We start from the raw sequence: 6,164 nt of genomic DNA, 5'->3' as shown, positions 1-6,164 counted from the left end.
AATTATTTAAATGTAATCCAAAGCATGTACTACAAACTGGCATTTTCTGTATTTCCGTAGCTGTGTACCAAGTCAAGTAAGCCAAAATTTTCTTTCACACCTCGTCACCACTGCCAGGAGAAGGACACGAAGGCAGCGGGTGTGAATTTAAGACAAAAAGACCAGAACACCAACGCAACTTCACTGGCCATCTCCCTGCATGATCTCAGTTCAGCTCCTGGGACGAGCTCTCCAGTTACCTCGGACCGAACCACTGATCATATCGCAGGCTATGCCAGGCTTTCGTGATTTTGTCTACAGAACTAAGGACTTGAACAGAACTCAGAGGGACATCTTGAGCTGTCACCACACAAGAATGTTTCATTCAGCAGTTCACTTTCACTGGCGCTGTGGTAATTTTAAAAATTTTTCAAGAGATACAAGCTGAAACATTTATAGAAAAAAAAAAGATGACGGGGCTGTTTTAAAATGATCAAGGTCAAAGTGTGTGTGGGAGGTGCAAAGAGGAGGCGGGGGTATAGAGAAAACCGGGCAGAGTTACAGGAACTGAAAACAGTGTGAGGCTAGAGCTGGGCACCAGGCGTGCGGGGGGTCGTGAAATTCTCCCCCCACTTGTACACACAGGTGAACTTACAACACGCAGCCCACGCATGCGCGCCGGCCAGCACGTGTGGAGAGGTTAAACAGTCAGAGAGATGGCAGCGAGGAAATAAAACCAAGACAGCTACCTGAGGAGGCGATGGCCTTGGACAAAGGGACCCTTATCTGGCAACACCGCTCTCATTTCTAAGGGCAGCTTAGGTGTTTGAGTTGTTTTCCCTCACAAGGGCTGGGGCCCCTGCAGCAGGACATTCTTCTCCTGAACAGCTTACCTGGGCTGGTTTCTCCTGAAGAAACTGAACTTCTCCATCTTGAAGAAACGTAAGGAACCGAGGGATGATATGTTCCAGGAACGTGGAATACTGAGGAGAGGAGGTCACATTCTAATCACGCAGGAAGAAAAGAGAACGCCGTTAAGGTCTGTGTACGGATAGTTCCACTGTAAATTCACATGTCACCATCATCTCAAGAGACATTCTGGGAGAGCTGCTAGCAATTTTTAAAACTTTCAGATGCTTTAATGATAACATCGTTTGAAATAAGCTGACTGCTGCTTCTGAAATCCACTTCAAGAGAACTAAATGCTAACATTTAGTGCTCAGCCTAGAAAAGCTGATGCTGTGGAGAACGTTCACTTCAGAGCCTGTCGGGGCTGACTTTGCCACCCTCTAAGGAGACTTGATCTGAATCTCTTCATCTGGAGAATGAGGAGCTTGACCACACTAAAATCTAAAACTCCAGCTTATCAGTTAGGTTGATATGAGTTAGATGAACATCACGGGTGTTAAAAGGAAACTAGGAAATGAAACTGCGGTCTGGAGACCGTGCAGTCAGATGGCGACCAGGGCAGGGCCCGGACCCCACTCAGCGAGTATAAACCTGGGACAAGCACCTGACCTCCTGGGCCTCAGTGGCCCCACCTGCGAAGAGGCTACTCTCCCCTGCCCTACGTAACCATGTGCAGACTACACGAGCTGGTACACGTAAAGCTTTCCACACTGCCTATGGTAAATGCTCAACGTCCCTCCGCTATTATTTACAGCTTCGTTATTATTTACAGTGCTTGCTTCACGAACACTGTGCCCTGTGCCTTTTACTCTTTCTCACTCAATCCTCACCATGACTCTCTTAAGTATTCTGTCCATTTCATAGATTAAAAAAAAAAAAAAAAAAGCTCAGAGCTTGCTGACTGTCAGAGTCACAAAGCTTTGGAAAGTGGATTCCACTTACGAGTATCTAACACCTAAGTGCTCTTCCCTCTTCCCCTTGGAGGCCTCACCTGCACATTCAACACACGCTCCTATCACATGCTCAACAGGGATAAAACGAGGAAGAAGGTAGACAGAGTTCATGTCCTTGGAGTCGGGGGAGGCAGCAGTGTGGTGGAGAAGACAGGTAATCAAGAAACGATCTGATAACACGGAATTATGATGGGGAAAGCGCTGGGCTGGCAACTAAGGGAACCTAACCTAACTAACTGGAATCTGGAACCAGCGGCAGAGAACACCCTCCGAAGAAGGGATGTGGCTAAGAAACCCTAAGAGGCCAGCAGGGGTCAACCACGGGACAAAGTGGGAAAGGTTCTAAGAAAAGCACACGCGAAGGCACAAATTGATGAGAACTTTTTAAAGTTTCCACATGGCAGGGATGGTAGTACAAGAGGGAGGCACTGAACTTTTACTGTCGTGAGTCTGAGAAGCCCATGGGTTGCAACTAAACGTGTCTGGCGCTGCAGATACTGATATGGGAGAGGACACAGGTCCAGGGTTGTCTGCTGCCTGAGGAATCTGAGGAGGAGGAAATACAGGCAAAACCCAGAAAACTGTGTTTCACCATAGGAACAAAGAGCGAGCTGCTGTTCCTGGAATACACACCCGAGCACTGGTCTCCCAGGGTCAAGTTCAACTCCAGGGGCTCTGAGCCCGCAGCACGCTGGGCAAGGGGGCACCCCCAGGAGCTGGCAGCCCCTCCCCCAGCAGTCTGCAAATCCACGGGGGACAAGAACTGTGCTTGTCACTTTTCACCCCCAACATCTAACTTTTATGAAACACCCCCACTCAAGGATTTCAAGGAAAAGAGGGTAAGAGTCAAGTTGGAACGTTATCGAGGTTATCAAGAAAGCCAGGTCATCTACCCGTCAGCCCTCGGCATCCAGATTCCACAGCCTTCAAAGCATCTTGAGTGTCAAATTCCTCCCACAGGACAGATGCAACAGGTTGCTCAGTTATGCCAGGATTTCAACCCAGCCCACAGCTTTTCGATCCACAGGAATGTCCTCCGTGATTTCTAACTTGAATGTTTCTCTATTTTCTGTTAGGAGAGACGGCCCCTATGATGCTTAGTTTGCTTGGAATCTTATCCCTAAGTGGTTAATGAAAAGAATTTCTAAGATTCCTCAAACTCTTGCGAAGTCTTCATTTCACTTAAATATTTAGTTCTGGGATAGGAGTGGTGGTAATTTAGAATTACTTTCTGATGGTCATTCCAAGTATTTCATTCTTCGAAGGACTCAGTCATCTGAATTTCATTTGAGCTAAATGTCTATCAGATAGATTTCAAAAAGCATTATTTGGAAAAGCCCCAAGTGCTTTTCATTCTGCTAATTTAATCGATGCATCTGAGACCAAAGTGGGAACTGACTTGCTAACTGCCAGACTCTTGCCAACGGGAGAGGAAGGGATGAGACACTTCCCTAGAAGAGCCCCCTGCGCCCATCAGGCCGGCCCACCTGCCACTCCTGCAGCATCGCAGGCAGCGCCGTGATCCCAGCCTCTCAGGTAACCTCCGAGGGCTGTGGTTCTGTCCACAGAATGCAGAATGCAAGCCTTTCCTGTTCTACTCCCACCTCTGTTTTCAGTGTTTTTTTTTTTTAAACAGTTTGCACTAATAGTGGAAGAGAAAGCTCTTTCGTTCAATCTCTAAATATCTCAGGATTTTTTTTTTCCTACTTCAGTACAAGGCAACAAGTTCTTAAAAACATCTATTTAACACAGAACAAAACCAAACAATTCCCCTACCAAAGAAAAATACCATCCGTTACTATAGATAGGAAGGTATCAGATTCAATCCCACTAACATTCATCTCGTGTTTAGTGATTCAAATGACAGAAGCTAGGAAACATTTCGTTCTTAATAATCATATTAGCTCTGTGAGAAAGGTTTTCCCATCCCCACATTAAAAACAAGAAAGTGACTCTCTCTTTGGCCTGTGAGACTGACTGGCACCAGACTAACTGTCAAGTTGGACAAAATACAGATAACAGTTTTGGGCGCTGGAACAGAGGCGGAGCAAGGCCGTGATCTCCAGAAGAGGGGAACTCACCAGCCGCGCCCCACCTCGACTCTCTGCCTGGGTCCCATTTCCCGACTGGGCTCAGGAGGCCGGAGCCCAGGGTAAGCACCGTGGTCCTGCTGAGTTGAAGAGCAAACAGCGAGTTTGCAGCAGCCAAAGTGGTTGGAATCTGCAGGGCAAAGCCCCAGAGGAGAAGGAACTACAGAATGGGGGTGTGGATGGTCTCCCCAGAGTTCTGGACAGAGCACTGGGCTGTACTTCTGGTGAGGGAAGGTAAGACTGCCTGAGGCTTGCCAGGGAGTGCGGGCTTGAGGACTGAGAAATGAAGAGACGTCAGAGGTCTAGCAACGTTAGAGGATACTGGGGGTCCGGCCTCGACCCAGTGCAAAGACCTTAACACCTGGAGACACTTCAGACACTCAGCTGACGAAGGACCACGCCCCCGAGGAAGGTCTAGTTTACCCAACCCAACAGAGTCTAAAATCAGTGAGAGCCACACCGAGACGGGGTTCGGAGGTTGAAGCCTACCAAGTCAGAGGGACTTGGGAAACCCCTTGGGCTTCCCACAGACCCTCGAGCACAGCGTAAAACCAAACCTCAACAAGTTCACGGAGATCGGCCAGCACCTGCGCCGCTGACTACAGTACAAATATCAACTCTTCCAAGGGAGCTGACAGAACCGAGGGTCCCTACGTTTCACAACGTCTGGTTTACAATCAAACCTACCAGACATGCAAGGAAGCAAGGTAACGTGACCTCGAGTCAACAGAAATCAACCTTAATACAGCCCAAATTTGATATTTAGCAGAGACTTCAAAGCAGTTGCTATAATAAATATGATGGTCTCAATAAATGAAAATGAGGAATCTCTGCAGAGAAGAGACATCTAAAGAAAAAGCAAATGGAAATTATAGAAAGTACAGTGACTAAAATTTTTAAATTAAAAAATACCAATAAACTGAAATTTTAAAATAGCATCACAGAGACTTGAGATGACGGAAAAACAGCCATTGAATCTGAGGACAGATCAGAGAACAAAGAGGGAAAAGACTGAAGAAAAACGAATAGAATCTGAGCGACGAATATAAAATATAAAACTGTAGAATGTAAGACCCAAAAGAGAGAAACCGAGTCTCAGAGAAGTTATAAACAGGAGAGCCAAAACTGAAAGCCAGCACTCATTCCACACAGTAACATACCATCCATTACCTAACGTAGCAAATCTACAACACAAGTCTGAGTGTATTCTGAAAGCATACGCCTAGAAGAGGTATCGGAGAAAGCAATGGCACCCCACTCCAGTACTCTTGCCTGGAAACTCCCATGGATGGAGGGGCCTGGTGGGCTGCAGTCCATGGGGTCGCTGAGGGTCAGACACGACTGAGCAACTTCACTTTCACTTTCATGCATTGGAGAAGGAAATGGCACCCCACTCCAATGGAGAATCCCAGGGACGGCGGAGCCTGGTGGGCTGCTGTCTATGGGGTTGCACAGAGTCGGACACGACTGAAGCGACTTAGCAGCCATAGCAGCAGCAGAAGAGGTATACGGTATTTGAAAAGTGAAAAAAAGGCCAAATACCTAAACAAAACAACATTCCTCAACACTGTTTGGGACTCACTATCACTACTGTGAAGACAATGGACAACACTTGTACAGATTTTCAAATTTCAATTTTGAAATACAACACATTACATTAACAAAGAATATAACTTTTAGGTGACTGGTGAGAAGACTTAACAAGGGAACTGTAGGAAAGCACATGTATTTATCTCAAAATGAAAAGGTATAAAAATATAAAGCTCATACCTCGAAATTTTCACTAACTTCCTGCATCATTTTTAACTTTGTTTCATCAGCTGTAAATAACAAAACAAATGATCAGGTAATTGAAATTATGTTAAGGGTGTTCCTAAAAATTACTGGATTTAATAATTTAAGAGAAGCAATCAGATCTTATCAGTTTAACTGTCATGGTCCAAAAGCAGGCACATAACTAGTTCCCTACAACCAGTCGCACGCATTCGTACTCCCAGACACACGTGTGCATGCACAGACTAGGAAACACACACACACACACACACACACACACGCGCGCGCCTCTTTGGAGCTCCAGCCAGTAATGCTCATCACTTTGCTTCTCCACAAGGCAGAGAAAGGGGAAGTTCGGATAAAAGTTAACGTTACTACTTCTCTGAGTGTGGGCATCACCTAAACGGAGATGAAGCTGTCACATCAACACATTTCTTAATGACAAAAAGGATCAACTCAC

Source organism: Bubalus bubalis, chromosome 24 (genome assembly GCF_019923935.1).
Source record: "Bubalus bubalis isolate 160015118507 breed Murrah chromosome 24, NDDB_SH_1, whole genome shotgun sequence".
In the NCBI taxonomy this organism is placed as follows: Eukaryota; Metazoa; Chordata; class Mammalia; order Artiodactyla; family Bovidae; genus Bubalus; species Bubalus bubalis.
Note: the sequence above shows the minus strand (reverse complement) of the source record.